The 21603-nt window shown below is 38.5% G+C and overlaps 1 pseudogene; it reads right to left on the bottom strand.

The window, feature by feature from the left end:
• Positions 1-862: 862 nt before the first annotated feature.
• On the bottom strand, positions 863-5218 carry LOC101015021 (annotated as a pseudogene).
• Positions 5219-21603: the final 16385 nt, after the last annotated feature.

Here is a 21603-nt window from a genome sequence, read left to right as displayed (position 1 = left end):
ATGGGAAGCAGACATGCCTTCACATGGCCAGACCAGAAGGAAGACAGTGAAGGGGGAAGTGCTTTTTAACAATTAGATCACCCGAGAACTCACCCACTATCACAATAAGAGCAAGGGAGAAGTCTGCCCACATGATCAAATCGCTTCCCACCAGGGCCACCTCCCACACTGAGGTTTACAATTCCACATGAGATTTGGGTGAGGACACAGAGCCAACCCACATCAACATCCAAATTGGAAAGTAAAAGTCAAGTTAGCCTTGTTTGCAGATGACAGCATACTATATTGGGAAAAACCTGAACTCCACCAAAAATCTCTTAGAATTGATAAACAAATTCAGTAAAGTTGCAGGATACAAAATCAACATTAAAACTCAGTAACATTTATATATGCTAACAGCAATCAATCTGAAAGAGAATTCAAGAAAAGCATCCCAATTATAATGGCTACAAAAAAAAAAAAAAGGAATCCTAGAAATAAATTTAACCAAAGAAGTAAAAGATCTCTACAAGAAAAACTATACAACACTGATGAAAGAAATTGAAGAGAAAACAAAATGAATAAAAAAAGATACCCCATGCTCATTGATTAGAAGCATTAATATTGTTACAATGTTTATAATACCCACAGCAATCTCCAGATTCAATGTAATCTCTATCAACATACCAATGACATTCTTCACAGAAACAGAAAAAAAAGTCCAGCTAGGTTGCAGGAAACAACATCAACATACAAAAATCAGTTGTTTGCATGTACTGGCAATGAAGAGTTAGAAAATGAACTAAGGAATAATTTCATTTACAATAGCATTCAAGAGAATGAAATACTTAAATAGGAATTTAACAAAAATATGGTAAAACATGTTTTCTGAAAACTATATTTTGTGCAAAAAAAATTAAAAATTACATAAATAGAAAAGCATGTTCTTGGGTCAAAATGAGGCTTAATATTGATAGAATGACAATGCTCCCCTAGTTAATGTACAGATTCAATGCAATTTCTATGAAAGCCCAATTAACTTTTGTGGGAAAATTTGTAAGTTTATGCTAAAATTTACATGGAAATACAAAGGACTCGGATTAGCCAAAGTAATTTTGAAAAAGAAGAACAAAGTTGGAGGACTTGCACTTTCTGATTTAGAAACTTACTGCAAAGCTATCCTAATCGAGACAGTGTGGTCCTGTTATAAAAAGAAACACATACATAGGTAGAATAAAATTGAGAGTGAAGAAATAAACTGTCAGATTTATTTCCAGCTGACTTTCAACAAAGGGACCAAGGCAATTTAGTGAGAGAAAAGAATAGTTTAAAAACACATAGTGGTGGAACAAGTGGATATCCAGACACAGAACAAAGACTTTGGAGCCCTACTTTACACCATACACAAAAATTAACTCAAAGTGTATCATGGCCTGAAATGTAAGAACTAAAACTGTAAATTTATTAGGATAAAACACAAGATTAAATTTTCATGATCTCAAACTAGGCAATGACTTCTGAGATATGACATCAAAGCATATGTGAAAAAAAGAAGTTTGATAAATTTAACTTTATTGAAATTAGAAACCTTTGTACTTCAAAGAATATCATTAAGAAAGTAAAAAGACAATCCACAGAATAGAAGAGAATATTTGCAAATAATACATTTGATAAGGGACTTCTATAGAATATAAAAAATCTCTTACAACTCAATCATGAAAATACAAATAAATTAATTTATGGGCAAAGAATTGGAATAGACATTTCTCTGAAGAAAATATACAGAGGAGCAATAAGCATATGAAGGGATGATCCATATCATTAGCCATCAGAAAAATGCTATCAAAACCCCAAGGAGATATCGTATCACAACCACTAGGGTGGCCATAATAAAAAAGACAGATAATAACAAGTGTTGATAAGGATGTGGATAAACTGTTACCTTCATACACTGCTGGTGGATAAACACAATGGTGCAGCCACTTTGGAAAGTGGTCTGAAAGTTCCACAAAAAATATTTTATGTATGTTTATATATTGATTGCTGGGAATACAGCCTATTAAGAATACATGATATGCATTTAGGGGAGAAATTAACTCTGAAATGAAGCCATTCAATAAGCCTTCTGTGATGTAATAAGGTAGCACAGATTAGATCTAAGGTCATGGTGGGGGCAACTCAAACAGTCACTTACAGTTGTTATAATAATTCCAGCTGCAAATTCCTTTGGAACTTATTTATTCTTAATTATTTAGGAATAATCAGGAAAGAGAGAAGATCAGTCTGCCTCTTTACCTTAAATTAATCCTAAGAAGAATGTTGTGAATCATCTAAGAACTCCACTCCCAGAATTGTTCTCTTACTTCAAATTCTTCAAGGCAATTCCATTTTCACAGATTATTCCTTATCAGTTTGTATGTCTCAGAATTACAAGCACCTATACAGACTTAGAAAAGATTAATAATTGATGCAAAAGACTATATTCATTCGATTCTAGTATCTACTTCTGAATTATACTGTATTCTAATACTAGCAGATTTTCACACCATATTGCCAATCCCCCCAAAGATGTTTGTTTAAACTCACTGATGCAATAAAATGAATTAAAGAATTGCAGTTATACTTAAAAGAACAGAAATGTTAAGTTACTGGAATGTATTAGACCATAATTTAAAACTATTGAAATATTTGTATGATATATATGACTTATAATTGGGTAAAATGATGAAATGTATCCATAACTACAGATTTACATGCCACAGATTTTCCCCAAATTTTGTAATGGATATTTTGTTAAGATTACAATCTCATGTCACTTCATGTTCAATTGATCTGGGCTACTTTTTGTGGTAGTAAAAATAAAAAACAGAAAGAGAAAACAGAAACAGTTATACACCAATGAAACAACAAAAAAGGAAGATTCTGGCTTTTTTTTTCTTGTTTTTTTAAAGGGGGAGTCTATTCCTTTCATGAATCATATTCTTTCCTTCATGCTTCAGAAGGAATTGGTTATGGCTTGCAGCACTGGACACATCAAGTGTATAAGCATACATCTCAGGTGTGACACAAGCCATATCCTCCATGAGGACATGAACTGTCTTTTCTCTGATATATATACCAGTAATGGGGAGTGGGGTCAATCTCTTTCATTCATAACCTGCTAGCATTTCTTCACCATCGCAGGTATGTATTGAGCCTCTGACAATCTCACCAACATTTGACATCAACAAGTCAACAGATTCAGTAAGATGGGAATCCTCAGGAAATTGCTGTATATAGAAGGACTTGATCTGCAAAGGAAATTGACACAGAAAGATTGTTTCATTAATGATGTCTGTCATCAATCTCTCAGGGGCTTCTGGGATATCTTTTCCAAATTCATGAAAAGTTCCCTGTTGTTTCTTTATATGGTGTTCTTTTCGCCACACAATAGTATCTGAATGGTTTATCCTTTTGAAAGGCCGTTTGAGGGGCTTAAAGTTCAGGTTGAGGTCATACGCTATGCTCACTACAGGTGACTTTAAGACTATCTACCATGTCACAAACCTAGTCCTCCAATCAGTTCAGGAGGTCCTCACAGGTCATCAAAGGGCACTTGGCTTCCATATGAGCGTATTCAGCTAAGTGCCTTCACATTTCAGGCTGTTCTGCCCTGCATGACTGTGCAATACCAAAAACATCTCCCAAGCCATGGTAGTTCAATATCACCCCTATTACTATCACTAATATTTATTTCCCTGATTCTGCAGAACAAAATACCAAAATTATTTCTATGTTAATAATTTCTTCTCAGTTTGCCATTGAGAAGTTATTTAATGGTGTTGCTTGATCTTAATGGCTTATGATACTAGACAAGTCACCAAACTTTCCAGTTTCTTTATCTATAAAGTTGTTACAGGTAGTTAGTCATGAGCAGGGCAGGAGAGAGCTCTCCTCCAAACCACTAAGAATATCAGTGATGGTTCAACAATTACCACACTACCTCCCTAAAGCCAGGGAGAGACTATCTCCTGATAATCCACAGCTGTTAACATAAAAGTGTTAACGGAATACAATTGCCAGGGAGAAGGAACTTCCTGGATATGTGCATTCAGAGACAAAATGGCAAAGCATGACCTTCCGGGTACGCTCCGTGGGAAAAAAGGATGACAGCCTCAGATGGGCATATGTACAGCTTCCTAAACACACTGCCCAGGCTCAGTTCCCAAGGGTAAAGAGGGCACTGCACATGCAGGAAGCCCACCCTAAGGGAAGAATCATGGGAGAAAGGTGAGCTTATAATGCCCTAGGAACAGGAATAACCTTCATGTGCCCCCATGGGTCTCTTGCAAGCGCACCTTACTTCCTTTCTTGTTCTAAAGCCTTTTTAAATAAACTTCCACTCCTACTCTGAAACTTGCCTTGGTTTCTTCTTCTGCTTTATGTCCCTCAGTCGAATTTTTTCTTCTGAGGAGGCAAGAATCGAAGTTACTGCAGATGTGTACAGACAGGCCACTGGTAACTCAGGGTAACTCAGATGCCTTTCACTGGTAACAAAGTGAGGCCATTCATCTGAATCTAGTCATCTTAATCTAGTTTCATCCTAATCTAGTCAATCACAGATTAACTTTCTCAAATTCAGTAATTTCTCAATGAAGTATTTAAACACAAATTAAAAATTTTGCCACCCACCCCACCTTCCCACTGTTCTTCAGAGTATATTTTGTTCCTCGTCCACATATGCTGGCAATCCCTCTGTCCTCTGCAGACATTCACCAGCAGTGGTCCTCAAACTTAAATCTGCACCAAAATTCTCTGGAGGGCTTATTAGAACAGAGACTGCTGGGCCCACTCCTATCTCCCTTTCTTACCTGGTACCAGCTCATGCAGATTCTGCTGTTCAGGGAACAAGCATTAAGAACCACTGCCCTAAGGCATACTTTGCATGTACTGATCTTTTTCTTTGTTGCGACTATTGCTGAAGACAATTCAATAGGTCAGTGCCACACCCAAATCCTTTGTAGAGTCATGGGAGACTTTCCTAGGCACTCTACTTTCTATGGCCACAGAGGATTCCAGGAACTGGCATTTTCCCTGTCTGCCTGCCTGTGGCTGGCCACTTTTTTGTATGTTTGTTACTGCAACCTCTGCTGAAACTTAGATGTCACTAAGGAAATGGGACCCAGGTGCCGTCTACTTTTAGACTGTCTTCCACCTTTAAAATGTATTTAAGGGATCTTTTATTCTCACCTTCTCTCATTGGGGCATTGACCGGAGGAAGAAGAGAGCAGATTACTTTTGTCCTCCTGAACTAAATTCCTCCCCACCATGGAGTTTCATCTTCTCTGAAGAAACTAAAAGTATAAAGATGGCAAGAAATTCATTCTTTTTAAAAATTTTTCAACTTTTCTTTTAGATACAGGGGGTACACGTACAGGTTTGTTACATGAGAATATTGTATTTTGCTGAGGTTTGGGGTACAGATCCTATCACCCAGGTAGTGAGCATAGTGCCCAGCAGGTAGTTTGTCAGAACACACTAGACTTCCTTCCTCTCCTCTCTCATAGTCTTCAGTTCCCATGTGTATGTCCAGTTGTGCTCAATGTTTAGCTTTCACTTATAAGTGAGAATATGTGGTATTTGGTTTTCTGTTCCTTCATTAATTTGCTTAGTGTTATGGCCTCCAACTACATCCATGTTGTTACATAGAATGTGATTGTATTCTTTTATATGGCTGCATAATATTACATGAAGTATATGTATCGTATTTTCTTTCCAATGGCCAATCCACCATTGATGGGCACCTAAGTTGACTCCATGAATACTATGAAGAGCATGGCAATGAATATAGAGTGCTTGTGTCTTTTTGGTAGAACGATTTATTTTCTTTGGGGTATATACCCAGTAGTGGGACTGCTGGATCAATTGGTAGCTCTATCTATAGTTCTTTGAAAAGTCTAAAACCTGCTTTCTACAGGGACTGAACTAATTTACATTCCACCAGCAGCATACAAGCATTCTCTTTTCTCCAAAACCTTGGCAGCATCTGTTATTCTTTTTAAATTTTTTTTATTAAACTTTAAGTTCTAGGGTACATGTGCACAATGTGCAGGTTTGTTACATATGTATACATGTGCCATGTTGGTGTGCTGCACCCATTAACTCGTCATTTACATTAGGTATATCTCCTAATGTTATCCTCAGCCCCCACAATAGGACTCAGTGTGTGATATTCCCCTTCCTGTGTCCAAGTGATCTCACTGTTCAATTCCCACCTATGAGTGAGAACATGCGGTATTTGTTTTTCTGTTCTTCCAATAGTTTGTGAGAATGATAGTTTCCAGCTGCATCCATGTCCCTACAAAGGACATGAACTCATCCTTGTTTATGGCTGCATAGTATTCCATGGTGTATATGTGCCACATTTTCTTAATCCAGTCTGTCACTGATGGACATTTGGGTTGATTCCAAGTCTTTGCTATTGTGAATAGTGCCGCAATAAACATACATGTGCATTTGTCTTTATAGTAGCATGACTTATAATCCTTTGGATATATCCCCAGTAATGGAATGGCTGGGTCAAATGGTATTTCTAGTTCTAGATCCTTGAGGAATCGCCACACTGTTTTCCATAATGGTTGAACTAGTTTACAATCCCACCAACAGTGTAAAAGTGTTCCTATTTCTCCACATCCTCGCCAGCACCTGTTGTTTCCTGATTTTTTAATGATTGCCATTCTAACTGGTGTGAGATGGTATCTCATTGTTGTTTTGATTTGCATTTCTCTGATGGCCAGTGATGATGAGCATTTTTTCATGTGTCTGTTGGCTGTATGAATGTCTTCTTTTGAGAACTGTCTGTTCATATCCTTTGCCCACTTTTTGATGGGGTTGTTTGTTGTTTTCTTGTAAATTTGATTGAGTTTTTTGTAGGTTCTAGATATTAGCCTTTTGTCAGATGAGTAGATTGCAAAAAATTTTCTCCCATTCTGTAGGTTGCCCATTCACTCTGATGGTAGTTTCTTTTGCTGTGCAGAAGCTCTTTAGTTTAATTAGATTCCATTTGTCAATTTTGGCTTTTGTTGTCATTGCTTTTGGTGTTTTAGACATGAAGTCCTTGCCCATGCCTGTATCCTGAATGGTATTACCTAGGTTTTCTTCTAGGGTTTTTATGGTTTTAGGTCTAACATTTAAGTCTCTAATCCATCTTGAATTAATTTTCGTATAAGGAGTGAGGAAAGGATCTAGTTTCAGCTTTCTACCTATGGCTAGCCAATTTTCCCAGCACCATTTATTAAATAGGGAATCCTTTCCCCATTTCTTGTTTTTGTCAGGTTTGTCAAAGATCAGATGGCTGTAGATGTGTGGTATTATTTCTGAGGACTCTGTTCTGTTCCATTGGTCTATATCTCTGTTTTGGTACCAGTATCATGCTGTTTTGGTTACTGTAGCCTTGTAGTATAGTTTGAAGTCAGGTAGCATGATGCCTCCAGCTTTGTTCTTTTGACTTAGGATTGTCTTGGCAATGCAGGGTCTTTTTTGGTTCCATATGAACTTTAAAGCAGTTTTTTCCAATTCTGTGAAGAAACTCATTGGTAGTTTAATGGAAATGGCATTGAATCTATAAATTACCTTGCGCAGGATGGCCATTTTCACAATATTGATTCTTCCTATCCATGAGCATGGTATGTTCTTCCATTTGGTTGTGTCCTCTTTTATTTCACTGAGCAGTGGTTTGTAGTTCTCCTTAAAGAGGTCCTTTACATCCCTTGTAAGTTGGATTCCTAGGTATTTTATTCTCTTTGAAGCTATTGTGAATGGGAGTTCATTCATGATTTGGTTCTCTATTTCTCTGTTACTGGTGTATAAGAATGCTTGTGATTTTTGCACACTGATTTTGTATCCTGAGACTTTGCTGAAGTTGCTTATCAGCTTAAGGAGATTTTGGGCTGAGACAATGGGGTTTTCTAAATATACAATCGTGTCATCTGCAAACAGGGACAATTTGACTTCTTCTTTTCCTAACTGAATACCCTTGATTTCTTTCTCTTGCCTGATTGCCCTAGCCAGAACTTCCAACACTATGTTGAATAGGAGTGGTGAGAGAGGGCATCCCTGTCTTGTGCCAGTTTTCAAAGGGATTGCTTCCAGTTTTTGCCCATTCAGTATGATATTGGCTGTGGGTTTGTCATAAATAGCTCTTATTATTTTGAGATACGTTCCATCGATACCGAATTTATTGAGAGTTTTTAGCATGAAGGGCTGTTGAATTTTATCAAAGGCCTTTTCTGCATCTATTGAGATAATCATGTGGTTTTTGTCTTTGGTTCCATTTATATGCTGGATTACGTTTACTGATTTGCGTACGTTGAACCAGCTTTGCATCCCTGGGATGAAGCCCACTTGATCATGATGGATAAGCTTTTTGAGGTGCTGCTGTTTTCGTTTTGCCAGTATTTTATTGAGGATTTTTGCTTCGATGTTCATCAGGGATATTTGTCTAAAATTCTCTTTTTTTGTTGTATCTCTGTCAGGCTTTGGTATCAGGATGATATTGGCCTTGTAAAATGAGTTAGGGAGGATTTCCTCTTTTTCTATTGATTGGAATAGTTTCAGAAGGAATGGTACCAACTCCTCCTTGTACCTCTGGTAGAATTCAGCTGTGAATCCATCTGGTCCTGGACTTTTTTTGGTTGGTAGGTTATTAATTATTGCCTCAATTTCAGAGCCTGCTATTGGTCTATTCAGGGATTCAACTTATTCCTGGTTTAGTCTTGGAAAAGTGTAAGTGTTCAGGAAATTATCCATTTCTTTGAAGTTTTCTAGTTTATTTGTGTAGAGGTGTTTATAGCATTCTCTGATGGTAGTTTGTATTTCTGTGGGGTCAGTGGTGATATCCCCTTTATCATTTATTATTGTGTCTATTTGATTCTTCTCTCTTTTCTTCTTTATTAGTCTTGCTAGTGGTCTATCAATTTTGTTGATATTTTCAAAATACCAGCTCCTGGATTCATTGATTTTTTTGGAGGGTTTTCTGCATCTCTATCTCCTTCAGGTCTGCTCTGATCTTAGTTATTTCTTGCCTTCTGCTAGCATTTGAATGTGTTTGCTCTTGCTTCTCTAGTTCTTTTAATTGTGATGTTAGGGTGTCAATTTTAGATCTTTCCTGCTTTCTCTTGTGGGCATTAGGTGCTATAAATTTCCCTCTACACACTGCTTTAAATGTGTCCCAGAGATTCTGGTACATTGTATCTTTGTTCTCATTGGTTTCAAAGAACATCTTTATTTCTGCCTTCATTTCGTTATGTACCCAATAGTCATTCAGGAGCAGGTTGTTCAGTTTCCATGTAGTTGAGCGGTTTTGATTGAGTTTCTTAGTCCTGAGTTCTAGTTTGATTGCACTGTGGTCTGAGAGACAGTTTGTTATAATTTCTGTTCTTGTACATTTGCTGAGGAGTGCTTTACTTCCAACTATGTGGTCAATTTTGGAATAAGTGTGATGTGGTGCTGAGGAGAATGTATATTCTGTTGATTTGGGATGGAGAGTTCTGTAGAGGTCTATTAGGTCCACTTGGTGTAAGTTGAGTTCAATTCCTGGATATCTTTGTTAACTTTCTGTCTCATTGATCTGTCTAATGTTGATAGTGGTGTGTTAAAGTCTCCCATTATTATTGTATGGGAGTTTAAGTCTCTTTGTAGGTCTCTAAGGACTTGCTTTATGAATATGGGTACTCCTGTACTGGGTGCATATATATTTAGGATAGTTAGACCTTCCTGACAAATTGATCCCTTTACCATTATAATGGTGCTTTTTGTCTCTTTTGATCTTTGATGGTTTAAAGTCTGTTTTATCAGAGACTAGGATTGCAACCCCTGCTTTTTTTCGTTTCCATTTGCTTGGTAGATCTTCCTCCATCCCTTTATTTTGAGCCTAGGTGTGTCTCTGTATGTGAGATGGGTCTCCTGAATACAGCAAACTGATGGGTCTTGACTCTTTATCCAGTTTGCCAGTCTGTGTCTTTTAATTGGAACATTTAGTCCATTTACATTTAAGGTTACTATTGTTATGTGTGAACTTGATCCTGTCATTATGATATTAGCTGGTTATTTTGCTTGCTAGTTGATGCACTTTATTCCTAGTGTTGATGGACTTTACATTTTGAGATGTTTTTGCAATGGCTGGTACCGGTTGTTCCTTTCCATGTTTAGTGCTTCCTTCAGGATCTCTTGTAGGGCAGGCCTGGTGGTGACAAAATCTCTAAGCATTTGCTTATCTGTAAAGGATTTTATTTCTCCTTCACTTATGAAACTTAGTTTGGCTGGATAAGAAATTCTGGGTTGAAAATTCTTTCTTTAAGAATGTTGAATATTGGCCCCCACTCTCTTCTGGCTTGGAGATTTTCTGCTGAGAGATCTGCTGTTAGTCTGATGGGCTTCCCTTTGTGTGTAACCCAACCTTTCTCTCTGATTGCCCTTAACATTTTTTCCTTCATTTCAACTTTGGTGAATCTGACAATTATGTGTCTTGGAGTTGCTATTCTCGAGGAGTATCTTTGTGGCGTTCTCTGTATTTCCTGAATTTAATGTTGGCCTGCCTTACTAGGTAGGGGAAGTTCTCCTGGATGATATCCTAAAGAGTGTTTTCCAACTTGGTTCCATTTTCCCCATCACTTTCAGGCACATCAATCAGATGAAGATTTGGTCTTTTCACATAATCCCATATTTCTTGCAGGCTTTGTTCATTTCTTTTTACTCTTTTTTCTCTACACTTCTCTTCTTGTTGCATTTCATTCATTTGATCTTCAGTCGCTGATACTCTTTCTTCCAGTTGATCAAGTGGGTTGCTGAAGCTTGTGCATTTGTCACATAGTTCTCGTGTTATGGTTTTCATCTCTATCAGTTCTTTTAAGGTCTTTTCTGCATTGATTATTCTAGTTATCCATTCATCTATTCTTTTTTCAAGGTTTTTAGCTTCTTTGCACTGGTTACATAGTTCCTCCTTTAGCTCTGAGAAGTTTTATCAACTGAGGCCTTCTTCTCTCAACTTGTCAAAGTCATTCTCCATCCAGCTTTGTTCCATTGCTGGCAATGAGCTGCGTTCCTTTGGAGGGGGAGTTGTGCTCTGATTTTTTGAATTTCCAGCTTTTCTGCCCTGCTTTTTCCCCATCTTTGTGGTTTTATCTGCCTTTGGTCTTTGATGATGGTGACGTCCTGATGGGGTTTTGGTGTGGGTTTCCTTTCTGTTTGTTAGTTTTCCTTCTAACAGTCAGGACCTCAGCTGTAGGTCTGTTGGAGTTTCTTTGAGGTCCACTCCAGATGCTGTTTGCCTGGATATCAGCAGCAGAGGCTGCAGAAGATAGAATATTGCTGAACAGCAAGTGTTGCTGTCTGATTCTTGCTCTGGAAGCTTTGTTTCAGAGGTGTACCCCACCATGTGAGGTGCTAGGTGTCGGTCTGCACCTAGTGGGGAATGTCTCCAAGTTAGGTTACTCAGGGGTCAGGGACCACTTGAGCAGGCAGTCTGTCCATTCTCAGATCTCAACCTCTGTGCTGAGAGATCCACTGCTCTCTTCAAAGCTCTGCCGAGGTTTCTGCTGCTTTTTGTTTAGCTATGTCCTGTCCCCAGAGAAGGAGTCTACAGAGGCAGGCCGGCCTCCTTGAGCTGTGGTGGGCTCCACCCAATTCGAGCTTCCCAGCGGCTTTGTTTACCTACTTAAACCTCAGCAATGGTGGGTGCCCCTCCCCCAGCCTTGCTGCCACCTTGCAGTTAGATCTTAGACTGCTGTGCTAGCAAAAAGGGAGGCTCCGTGGATGTGGGACCTTCTGGGCCAGATGTTGTATATAATCTCCTGGTGTGCCGTTTGCTAAGACCCTTGGTAAAGTGCAGTATTAGGGTGGGAATTACCCGATTTTCCAGGTGTTGTGTGTCTCAATTTCCTTTGGCTAGGAAAAGGAATTCCCTTCCCCCTTGTGCTTCCCAGGTGAGGTGATGCCTTGTCCTGGTTCAGCTCTCGCTGGACGGGCTGCACCTTCAGACCAGCGCTAACTGTCCGACATGTCCCAGTGAGATGAACCCGGTACCTCAGCTGAAAATACAGAAATCACCTGTCTTCTGTGTCGCTCACACTGGGAGCTGGAGGCTGGAGCTATTCTTATTCGGTCATCTTGCCATCTGTTATTTTTTTGATATTTTAGTAATAGCCATCCTGATTGTGTGAGATAGTATCTCATCATAATTTTGATTTGCATCTTTCCGATGATTAGTGATGATGAGTATATTTTTCATGAGTTGATTGGTCACTTATATGTTTTCTTTTGATAAGTAACTATTCATGTCCTTTGTCCATCTTTAATGGAGTTATTTGTTTTTCTCTTGTTGAATTAAGTTCTTTATAGATTCTGGATGTGAAACCATTGTCAGATGGACAGTTGGTGAATAGCTTCTTGCATTCTGTAGATTGTCTGTCTACTCTGTTGGTGGTTTCTTTTTCTCTGCAAAGTTGTTCAGTTTAATGAGGTCCCAATTGTCAATTTTGGTTTTCGTTGCAATTGCTTTTGGGGATTTATCCAAAAATTATTTGCCAAGGTCAGTCAGGAAGGGCATTTCCCAGGTTTTCTTCTAGGATTTTTATAGTTTGCTGTTTTACATTTAAATCTTTAATCCTTGAGTTAGTTTTTGTATGTGGTGAAAGTTAGGGTCCAATTTCCTTCTTCCTCTTATGTCTAGCCAATTATCCCAGAACTATTTATTGAATAGGGAGTCCTTTCCTCACTGCTTGTTTTTTGTTGGTTTGGTTGAAGAGCAGATGATTGTAGGTGTGCAGCTCCATTTCTGAGTTTTCTATTCTGTTTTATTGGTGCATGTGTCTATTTTTGTACCAGTACCCTGTTGTTTTGGTTATTGTAGATTTATAGTATAGTTTGAAGTTAGATCATGTGATATGATTGACTTTGTTCTTCTTGCTTAGAAATGTTAAGTTATTTGGGCTCTTTTTGGTCTCATATGAACTTTAGAATTTTTTTTTTTTTTCTAATTCCGTGAAGAATGACATTGGTAGTTACACAGGAATAGCAATAAATCTGTACATTCCTTTGGGAGTATAGCTGTTTCTACAATATTGCTTCTTCTAATCCATGAACATGGATTTTTTTTTTCCATTTTTTTGTGTTGTCTCTGATTTCTTTCAGCAGCATTTTGTAGTTCTCTTTGTAGAGCTCTTTCACCTCCTTGGTTAGATGTATTCCCCAGTATTTCATTTTCTTTGTGGCTGTTGTAAATGTGAATGTGTTCTTGATTTGACTCTCGGTCTGGATCCTGGATGTTACTGGTGTATGGAAATGCTACTGATTTTTGAACATTGTTTTTGCATCCTGAGACTTTACAAAATTCATTTGTCCATTGTAGGAACCTTTTGTGTTTTCTAGGTATAGAATCATACCATCAATAAAGATAGGTAGTCTGGCTTCTTTTCATATTTAGATTCCTTTAATTTCTTTGTCTCGCCTGATTACTCTGGCAAAGACTTCCAGTACTATGTTGAATAGGAGTGGTGACAGTAAGCACTCTTGCCCTTTTGCCGATTCAGTATGATGCTGGCTGTGGGTTTGTCATAGATGGCTCTTATTATCTTGAGGTATGTTTCTTTGATGCCTACCTAGTCTGTTGAGGGTTTTTATCATCAAAGGATGGTAAATTTTATTACATGCTTTTTCTGCATCTATTGAGATGATCATAAAGTTTTTGTTTTTATTCATGTTTATATAGTAGATCATATTAATTGATTTGCATATGTTGAATCATCCTTGCATCCCAGGAATAAAGCCCACTTGAGCATGTAGGCTTGGTACTTATGGTGTGCTACTGAATTCAGTTTACTAGTATTTTGTTGAAGATTTTCGTGTCTACATTAATCAGGGATATCAGCCTGAAGTTTTCTTTTTTAATTGTGTCTTTGCCAGATTTTGGTATCAGGCTAATTCTGGCTTCATAGAAAGGGTTAGGGAGAAGCCCCACCTCCCCAAGTGTTCGGAATGGTTTCAGTAGAATTGATACCAGTTCCTCTTTAAGCATCTGGTAGAATTTGGATGTGAATTCATCTATTCCAGGGTTTCTTTTTGCTTGGTAAGTTTACTATTATTATATTATTATTATTGATTCAATTTCTGAACTTGATATTGGTCTATTGGGAGTTTCAATCTCTTCCTGATTCAATCTTGGAAGATTTTCTGTTTCCAGACACTTATCTATTTCCTCTAGATTTTAAAAATTGTGTGCATAGAGTTGTTCATAGTAGTCTCTGATGATCTCTTGTAGTTCTATGGGATCCGTTGATATGTCACCTTTGTCATTTTTGATTGTTCTTATTTGGATCTTCTGGGAGTTTATTATTTTCCCCCCTTTGTTAATCTAGCTAGTGGTCTATCAATCTCATTTTTTCTTCCAAAAAAAAAGAAAAGAAAAGAAAAAAAAACTATTGATTTCACATGTATTTTTGTGGATTTTTGTGTTTCAAATTCTTCTCTAATTTTAGTTATTTCTTTTCTTATGCTAGCTTTGAGGTTGGTTTGTTCTTTTCTTTCTAGCTCCTTTAGATATAATGTTTGTTGTTAATTTGAGATCTTTCTATTTGCTTGATGAAGACATTTAGTGCTATAAACTTTCCTTTTAACACTGCTTTAGCTGCATTCCTGAGATTTGGGTAAGTTGTGTTCTATTTTCATTAATTTCAAAGAATTTTTTTTAATTCTGCCTTAATTTGGAGGCTTATCTGGGAGTTAATCAGGATCAACTTGTTTAATTTTCATGTATATTTGTAATTTTGAGATATCTTCTTGATACTGATATTCATTTTATTGCATTGTGGTCTGAGTATTGTTGACATGACTTCAATTTTTTAAAATTTATTGAGATTGATTTATGACTGAGTATGTGGTTGATCTTAGAATATATTCTGTGTGCAGGTGAAAGGAAGCTATATTCTGTGGATGTTGGGTGGAGTGTTCAGGAGATGTCTATTAGTTGCAATTAGTCAAGTGTTGAAGTTAAGTCCAGAGTTTCTTTGTTAGTTTTCTGCCTTAATGATCTGTCTAAGGCTGTCAGTGGGGTGTTGAAGTCTCCTACTATTATTGTGTGACTATCTAATTCTTTTCATAGGGTAAGAAGAACTTGTTTTATGAATCTGGGTGTTCCAATGTTGGGTGTGTTTATGCTTAGAATAAGTAAGTCATTTTGTTGGATTGCACTCTTTATCATTATGTAATGCCCTTTTTTTGTTGTTCATAATTGTTATTGTTTTAAAGTCTGTTTTTATCTGATGTAAGAATAGTTACTCTTGCTGTTTTTTGTTTGCACAATACATCTTTCCCAATCCTTTTATTTTGAGCCTTTTGATATTGTTACATGTGAAATGGGTCTCTCGAAGAGAGAAGATGGTTGGGTCTTGTCTGTTTATCCAGATTGTCACTAATATCTTTTAAGTTGGACTTTTAGCCCATTTACATTCAGGGTTAGCATTGATATGCCAGATTTTGATTCTGTCATTGTGTTGTTAGCCAGTGGATATGTAGAAATGATTATGGTGTTGCTTTATAATGTCTGTGGGCTATGTGCTTAAGTGTGTTTTTGTGGTAGTAGGTGTTAGTCTTTTAATTACATGTTTACCCCACTACTTTAACCTTGTTCCCATTTGCACCAAAAATACTCACTGGTGGCACTTGCAGCTGCAGTGTTTACCCTGAGATAACTTTGCCAAAAGGTATCTCATTTTTATTACTATTTTTGCATCATTTTAGTATATTGGCTTTGGAAACAAAATATATCATCCTATTTATAGTATTCTATTTTTAGTAGTGGTATTTCCATTTACAACATATAGCAAATTCCAAATGCTGAAAATGTCAGATCCTAGAAAATGCAACATTCCCGCATATGATGTTAACATTGTTCTTGAACAGTCATTGCTCAAAGATGTATTCGATGAATCTGATTTTTCCTGAAATAGATGATTCTGATGATTCAGATGATTGTGATGTTAGTTCTGTTTAGAAATAACTCCAAGAACAGTTTTTATATTGTATTTTCACATTGAAAATCAGTCAAATTTGCTTCAGCCTCAAAGAGCATGTTTATGTAAAATTAAATGAGCAGTGGCAGTGAGCTTCATACTTTTTAGTTGTTGTTTTTTCTTAACCGGAAAGGGGTTAAGGAATCTTCTAAGGTTGGTCTAGTTGAAACAAATTCTCTCAGCATTTGCTTGTCTGAGAAGGAATTTATTTCTCCATCACTTAGGAAACTTAGATTGGTTAAACACAAAATTCTTGGTTGTAATTTTTTTTTTTTTTTTATGTAGGCTGAAAATAGGCCCCCTGGCTCTTCTGGCTTGTAAGATTTCTGTTGAGAGTTTGGCTGCTAGCCTGATGGAGTTTCCTGTGTATGTGACCTGATGCTTTTCTCTAGCTGCCTTTAAGATTTTGTGTGTGTGTGTGTGTGTGTGTGTGTTGACCATGGTGAATCTTATGCCTATGTGCCTTGGAGATGGTCATTTTGTTTAGTATCTAGTTGAGGTTCTCTGTATTTCTTGAATTTGTGTGTCAACCTCTCTAGCAAGATTAGGGAAATTTCATGGACTACATCCTCATATATATTTTCCAAATTGTTTATTTCCCCTTCTCCTCTCTCAGAAATGCCAATGAATCATAGATATACTCTCTTTACAATAATCCTTTAATTATATGAGGTTTTGGTAAATTTTTAAAATCATTTTTTCTTTATTTTTATCTGAGTTGATTCAAAGCACTGGTCCTCAAGCTCTAAGATTCTTTTCTTGTTTATTATCCTGCTAACATTTAGATTGTATTATGACATACTTGCAGTGAATTTTTAAGCTCTAGAAGTTCAGTTTGACTCTTGCTTAAAATGACAATTTCATCTTTCAGCTCTTGGATTGTTTTACTGTATTTCTTGGATTCATTATATTGGGTTTCAACTTTCACCTCAATCTCAATGAGCTTCCTTATCATACAGATTCTAAATTTTATGTCCATCATTTCAGTCATTTCAGACTGGTTAAAAATCATGGCTGTGGAGCTAAAGGACTCACTTGGAAGTGGGAGATACTTTGTCTTTTTGAATTGCCAGAGTTCTTGTGCTCATTTTTTCTTATCTGGGAGGGTCAATGTTCCTTTAACTGTAGTGTAAATTGAGCACAGTCAGTTGACTTTCTTTCTGGATGTTTTCAGAGGGCCAAGGCTCTGTACATGGTCTTTATTTGTGGCTGAATTATTGCCATTGGTTTCATAGGAGGGTGTATTAGCAAAATATTTTTGATATTGCAGTTTGATGGTCCAGTAGAGGGAGACTAAGAGTAATGGCCAGTAGATACGCTCTTAGTCACGTGGCTCTTTTGTATTTGCTCATATTAGCATGTGCTCTGTGGTGCAGTGGGGAGAGAGAAGATCTCTTCACCAAGTCCTCTCCTGGGCCTCTAAGGGCCCCCTTCTGATTATTGACACTGTACCTGCATTTCTTTTCTTAGGTGTTCCAGGCCATGGGGCTCCCTCAAGCAGAGGCCTTGGCAGGGAGATAGGCCACACTCTTTCTGGACCAGTCCTGTGGAGAGAAACACACCCTGCTCTTGTACCAGCCCATGAACATGCATGTCTTACCCTTCTCAGTACTCTAAGAATGTGGGCTTCTTCCCTGCTTGAGTGCCAGCAACAGATGTTGTCTCAGCACTCATAAGTTGCATGCCTCAGGCCTGGGACTCTAGGATCAGCAGTGGCTTTAATAGTTACAGACAAAAAGTAAACATAAAAGTCTATCACTGAGTCTGCTAGGACTTTTTATTGGGTTTGGTAATATGTCACACCCTTTAGCTCCTACAGTATCAGTCATGGCACACTTATATGACAGAACTACTTGCTGGGTCTGTCCTGAGCAGTTTGTTTAGTTCAATAACACTAAGGAACCTCTTGATGACCTGGAACTTATTGTCTTAGGAACCCCTTTGTTAGCTTTATCTTTATTAAACAACTAGTCAGGCATAAATGGAACGTGGTATGGGAGAACTTTCAACTGGGTAACTAACTCCTCCTAGGAAAACACTTCACCCCTGGTGCCAGAAAACTATTGCTTCAAAGATAAGTTTAATATCTTCATATTAGGAAAAGTTGACCATGCAAGAGCAAATTCCTCCCTCTGCTTTAAAAGCAGGGGAAAAGGACCATACATGGGAAATCTCAAATACTGTAACACCACACGTGTAATTCCTGAAAGCTCAAAAGTTTGGAGAGAAAACAAACAAACAAACAAACAAAAAACACTGTAGGGAAGATCTAAGAAAATTGGAATCCTGTGTGGTGGCTTTTAGAATCTGGCCTTTCCTCCTGGTTTGGCAGTCCCAGTGGGAATGGTAGGCGCTGGGTAACTGCCTTGACACATGGTACTATGATGTAGAAAATAACACATGGGCTTCCCCAAATGTGTCCCTTCATGTAATTCCAGACCCCTGTGTGATGTTTGCTAATACTAGTGGCCTGGAAATCTGTAGGCAAACAGGGGATGTCAGGGCTGTCATCCCCTGCCACGAGGATTATCTGAGATATTGGCCAGGACATATTGTGTCTCTAATCTTTCAAAACTCTATTTGTCGGGGGGCCCTTCTCATTTAGCATGTAAAATTGCAAACGGCATTGTGAGTGACTATCTGAGTATGGATATCCCTATCCCAAAGATGCTGCTGTTATATACAAGAAGAGGAAGTTTCTAAGAGATGAGAAAGATTTATCTGTGTTTTTCACAAGTCACAACTTAGAACTGTCCCTTCGAGGAACAGGACTGTATTTCCTTTGTGGCTTTTGGCTGCACTTAATCTTCCCTAGTCACTGGAAGGGAGCCTGCACTATAGTAGCAGTGATCCCAGACCTGTTATTTTTAAATTCCACTAACATGGCAGCATCACCTGGGGACATTCCTAACTTAGGATCTCTTCTAGAGAGTGCACTATCTCAGATCCCTAACTTAAGCTCTTTTCTACAAAGTGCACTATCTCAGATACACTGAAAAAAGATCTATCAGTTCCATGCCCTCATATGGAGACTTAACTGAAAGAGAAGACTGGGGAAGACATGCACATGACAATCCTATCTTAGAAAAGCCCTGGAAAGGGGATTCTATAGCCAGAGGACTATTCTGGTTTGCTGGTATTCTTCTCCTTGAAAGATCAGTACCTAATATTTCTATTATGATGCAATGAGGGTGGAAGTCAACAGTAGGAGCCATAGAAGCAAAACAGTAATCCATAGATTCTTTAGCCTCAATAGTAGCACTAAATAGATGGGCTCTAGATTACCTTATGTCCAAAGTAGGGGATACATGTGCACTTTTTTTTTTTTTTTTTTTTGAGACAGAGTCTCACTCTGTCACCCAGGCTGGAGTGCAGTGGTGCAATGTTGGCTCACTGCAACCTCCACCTCCTGTGTTCAAGCAATTCTCCTGTCTCAGCCTCCCAAATAGCTGGGATTATAGATGCCTGCCACCACACCTGGCTAATTTTTATATTTTTAGTAGAGATGGGGTTTCACAATGTTGGCCAGGCTGGTCTTGAACTCCTGACCTCAAGAGATCCACCTGCCTTGGCCTCCCAAAGTTCAGGGATTACAGGCATGAGGCACCATGCCTGGCCACCTGTGCACTTTTAAATGAAACATGTTGCTTCAAAGACCAACATCTCTAGCCAAGTAGAAGAGAACCTAATGGTGCTTAAAGATCAAATTAGGATCATTGACAGGTTAAGAGAAAGTGCCAGCTCCAGCCCCAGCTGGCTACAATCCCTCCTTAATAGATTCTAGTCTTCTTTATGGTACTAGTTAGCTCCTTTATTAGGCCTCCTTTTGCTTATGTGTTCTACTAATATTTGGACCTTGTATACTCAATATAGTAACTTGAATTTTTTCCTCTCACCTAGAAGCTATTAAACACCAAATGGTGCTGCAAATGGAACCACACATGTATATGTCTTTCTTTGAGGACCCTTAGATTGACCCCAGGAGGAAACCTAGTTGCTGTTCTCCACACAATGCCCCTCTCCAGCAGGAAGTAGTTAGAAGGGTCATCGTTCAACACCCCCTAATAGCAGTTAGGGTTTCCGCTCCTGAGTGGGGGAATGATACAGGAGATAGAAAGAAATTATTTAGGCAGATAGTGAGGGGAAAAGAGTCATTGGCAGAACTTCCCTCTAACAAAAAGCAGCAGTAGAAATTACTCCTTTTCTATCAAAGAGAAGCCTAAAAGATAGAACCACAAACATAGACAAGGAAGTTGGAAACTTGCACAAAGGGATGCCAGCAGTTGCACCAAAAAAAAAAAAAAAAAAAAGCACCACCTGGGGCCAGGTATATCCATCATGGGGCCTCCATCTTCTCTTTTTTGTTTTGTTAACATGTGTACAATAAGAAATAAATGACCAACATGGAGTACCTCAGGCTGAAAACCCACTTGCATAATACAAGATTGGGGTTGGGCTGCCAGAGATTCATGCCCTATGCAAATGGCACACCTGGTCCTAACCATTTTATCATGCCCTATGGAGATCAAACACCACCACCCCACTAGCTCATCTATAAAATCCCCTGCATTTCAACATGGATTAGCAACCCATTTTTTGCCAGGACCCCTCTCTGTAGCAGAAAGTTATTCTTTCTTTTGCCTATTAAATGTCTTCTCTAACTTCATTCTTTGTGTGTGTCTGCCCCCTTGATCTCCACAGCTGTGAGACCAGAACTTCGAGTGTCACCCCAGACAACAAGTTCACTTCAGCTTCAGCTTCCAGACATGTGGGGTCAGGTTCCAGGTACACTGGGGAATCCAAAGTGCCCCCAGGCTGCTGGGAACACACCCATATGGACTAAAGCACCAAAGCTGGGCAGCAGAGACTTTCTCCTGCCCCAGCTGTGAGCTGGGGCTAGACCTTTCTGGAGGACCTAGAGCTTCCTGAAGGAGCTCCCTGGAGGGAGATGGGGATCTCTGGGGGATTGACACCTGTGACTGCACTCTGCCAGAGCTGACACCCACACAAAGTCCCCCAACTCCAAGCTGGCTGAAACCTACTCTTCAGGCAGATACCCTGCCAGATCAAATGTCCATGATAGATGTGGGGTCCCCTGTAGCTAGGATCCCAGAAGGCGAGAGTAGGCTCTCCCACAGTCCCTTCACTCACCGCTTTCCCAGGAGCCATTCAAGACCAGGAATTAGCCTGAGCATGTTTGTACCCTACACAGGGTTCCCAGCTTTCTCCCTCTTCAGCCTCAGTGTCTGCATCACTTCTTCATCCACTCTCAGTGTTTTCTCTACAAATATCTGTTCAAATTACGTTTCTCTACTCAAAATTTTGACCTCTCTCAGTGGGAGTGAGAGTTCCTGGCTACATCTAGTCAGTCATAAGGTCCTAATCTCAAACTCCTTTCTTGTATCATTATGCATTCTTCTCAAACATTTGTTCTTATTTTTGTCATGCATTTAGCATTTTGGGGCTTCAGAAATCTTTCTTCCAAAAAAAGCCTAATTCCTAAGCTATTAAAATTGATGCTTAAAATTTTATCTGATATTGCATTTAAGGCATATTTTACAGATTAAAAACAAATTTGCAT

This window comes from Papio anubis, chromosome 8 (assembly GCF_008728515.1).
Source record: "Papio anubis isolate 15944 chromosome 8, Panubis1.0, whole genome shotgun sequence".
In the NCBI taxonomy this organism is placed as follows: domain Eukaryota; kingdom Metazoa; phylum Chordata; class Mammalia; order Primates; family Cercopithecidae; genus Papio; species Papio anubis.
Note: the sequence above shows the minus strand (reverse complement) of the source record. Positions and strands in the feature narration are given on the sequence as shown.